Genomic DNA, 3038 nt, shown 5'->3' with positions numbered 1-3038 from the left:
AACGGCTCACGGAGCAGGGTAGTATGTCTAGGTAGTTTAATGTCAGACTGAACCCATCGCAGAGAGGAAGTCTGCCGCGAGGCCCGCGGTTTTGCCGTTTATTAAAAGGGCAGAAAAACCGGGTATATATATATATAAGAATGTACCAATATTCAGCGCACTGATATAGGACGGGACTGAATAAAGGGAGGTATTCGGGCCTCAGTATATTATAAACAAATTCGTTCTGCCTCTGATTCCGTCTAAACCAGAGAGAAATTACCAGGCAGACGAAAAATGAGCTATCTGAAGTGAGATCGGCTCAGGCCAGTAAAGCTCTATAATAAGTGTTTTAGCGCTCCAATAGAGGCGTGTCCGCCTTATCGAGCAGACGAATGAGATCGTGCCGCTCCAGGAGGGGAGGGGCATGAAGCTCTCTTATAATGAGTGTTCTTGGTGCTCCAATAGCGGCGAATCGGCCCTATCGAGCAGACGAATGAGATCGCGCCGCTCCAGGAGGGGAGGGGCATGAAGCTCTGTAATCGTTGAACACTGGACAGCTGCATTTAGAGGCAGCGAGCCGTAATACCACGTGCTAGCTAAGCCGTTAAGAGACCTCACCACTGTGGGGAAAGGAGCGAGGGACTCCGCGAGCGTGGAGCACGAGTGGCTGTGCTATGACAGAGACAGGGGCAGACCGCCCGTGTTTGCTTGTCGTATGCATCTATCCAGGTCTACGGTTCCTCGCTTGTTCATCTCAACAAGAGAGGAACGGCAGAGGGGAGCAGCAACACAGACAGAACAGCCATGCGTCGTGACGGTATCACCCGATGCACTCGGGGGATTAATATATGTGCCAGAGATCTCGCCACTGAATGTGAGAGGAGCGAAGGGACTCTGTAAGCATGAACGGTTGCGGTGTGACAGAACACAGGGGGGGTTAGTCCGTGTGTGCTTGTCTATGCATCCATCTAGTCTCATGGCTCGCCGTGTGTTCATCCCGGCGAGAGAGGAACAGCAGGGGGAGCACGAAACATGGATAAGACAACCAAAGCATAAGCGCGGTCCCGGCGTGGGAGGTGCCAGACCGGTAACGCGCTCGGAGGAAATTCATAGCAGAGAGGCTCACCGAGCCGCTGTGCTGGACGCTATTACAACAGCGCCTGCTCTTTTAGCTTATAGCCTTTATATTAAAAATATTGATCTTACCGGGCGGCCGCAGGGGAGACCTCGTCAGGCGTGTGTCCGCTGCACAGGGCTCAAACCACGGCAAGCGAAGGCTATCTTCGGTTCTCGGCCGGAAAGCGGCAGGGGAAGACGCTAGACCTGGACTCTGCTATCTTCGGTTCTCAGCCGGAAAACGGCAGGGGAAGACGCTAGGCCTGGACTCCGCTGCAGGGCTTTTGTCAACGGCGAGGTAAGGCTTCTTCTTTTTCTTCGGAGCAGCGAGAGGTTCGCGCTGAAGGAGAAAATAATGAGCTCCTGACGATTGAACCGCGCTTATATAAGGACGCGTTCCTCCCGCGCGCGGGTTCAAACGTCATTGGTCTGTACTTTGTACAGACGTTAACCAATAGGCTTCAGTCACGGAGTAAACAGGAGTTTCCCCCATAGCGTCAGCTAACTGACGCAATGCGAAGTGAACCGTATTGAAAGGGAACCAGAGGGTTTGCAGTCTCCATTTCAAGCATGAAGACATCGAACCCAATGTACTCGGAATGAAGCGAAACACGCGAAAGGACACTGCAATTCCGTTCATGTTTACCTTCACAGACACGACGAACAGCCGGAGCCATCTGGTATCAAACGCATTCGTCTACGTTTGAGGTAAGACTCTTGCTAATACTCGTTTCTGATCACACAGTAGCCTTTACATAGTGATACAGTTGTTAGCAAAGTAACGCTAGATAGATAATGACACATAAGTTGGGTGTTCTCAAAATAAAACAACTGTTAGCCACTGAGCTACTTCTGGAGTTGCGTGAGCACGAAAGCCTGTTACTGAAAAGTTATTCGATGGTTGAGATAACTGCAGATACATTTGCCAGATGTACATGATTAATTAAATAATATTTATGCATGCTACACGTAAATAACATTGCATTTTATCTGTAAAACTGTAAAATATAGTATTTATCATTGCATATTACTGTATTGCATATCATTTTCATAGCTTTAGTTACTTTGCATATTCATATTCAGACTTTATTGATCCAGTGGTGAAATTCAAAAACTACCTGCAAAGTCAAACTTCTGCTGTTATTTTGGTGAAAGAAATTCAAAAGTATTGTTCTGCATTTACTCACAGGTTTCCAGAAGAAGATGCAGAAGAAGGGGGAAAAAAGAACAATGAAATCCTCCTTGCATGGACCAGGTCAGTGTTTGTTTGTAATGTGGGAGACTTTACATTAGTTTGCAAGGTTAAAAGTTACTAATTGTATTATCTTTTATAGGTCTGTCCTAAATCATATGTGGTTTTCCTGTGCAACCAGTAAGGTGGACGTTGAGGTAAGACATTTGATTCTAATTTAATTCATTTTTAGGAAAAACGATTTTTCTAGAGTTATTGATAATAATCATATTTTCATGCAGGTACTGAAATGCTGGTGGAAATCCATTCTACACCATGTTTGTAATGAGCATGAGTGTACAGATGGTGACGTAGGACATCCTGTGGCATTTCAAGACCTGTCATCGCTGGTCCTTGATAAAAGGCTTCTGAGAGACATGGAAAAGATGGCCCTGTTCAAACATACTGGTGAGAAGTTGCCCTTGTACACTTCATTGTTTTTCCAAATCCTAATGAGGATGTTTTAATTTGTTAGATCCCTTCTTTCTTTCTCTTTATATAATTGCACACAGGGCCGCTGGAAGTCTTTCACAGGGCACTTTTGAAATACCTCCCCAATGTTAGTTCCTGCACTACAATGGTACCACACTGCCCATAGCTGTACATATCTTATCTATATGGTTCTTGCTGAATATGAATATTTATTGTGTTTTTCTTATAATATATTCTGTTTATACACTGCATAAATCAATATTATTTATACTACTAT

At 45.4% G+C, this 3038-nt stretch overlaps 1 long non-coding RNA gene across 1 annotated transcript; it reads left to right on the top strand.

Moving 5' to 3' along the window:
• The first annotated feature begins 1646 nt into the window (after window positions 1–1646).
• On the top strand, window positions 1647–2490 carry LOC141282955 (uncharacterized). Its single transcript, XR_012337868.1, has 3 exons — window positions 1647–1806; window positions 2288–2353; window positions 2433–2490. It is a non-coding gene; the product is annotated as an uncharacterized lncRNA (long non-coding RNA).
• The last annotated feature ends 548 nt before the right edge of the window (window positions 2491–3038 follow it).

This window comes from Paramisgurnus dabryanus, chromosome 11 (genome assembly GCF_030506205.2).
Source record: "Paramisgurnus dabryanus chromosome 11, PD_genome_1.1, whole genome shotgun sequence".
NCBI classification, from domain to species: Eukaryota; Metazoa; Chordata; class Actinopteri; order Cypriniformes; family Cobitidae; genus Paramisgurnus; species Paramisgurnus dabryanus.
The sequence above is the reverse complement of the archived record's forward strand: the minus strand, read 5'-3'. Positions and strand labels throughout refer to the sequence as shown.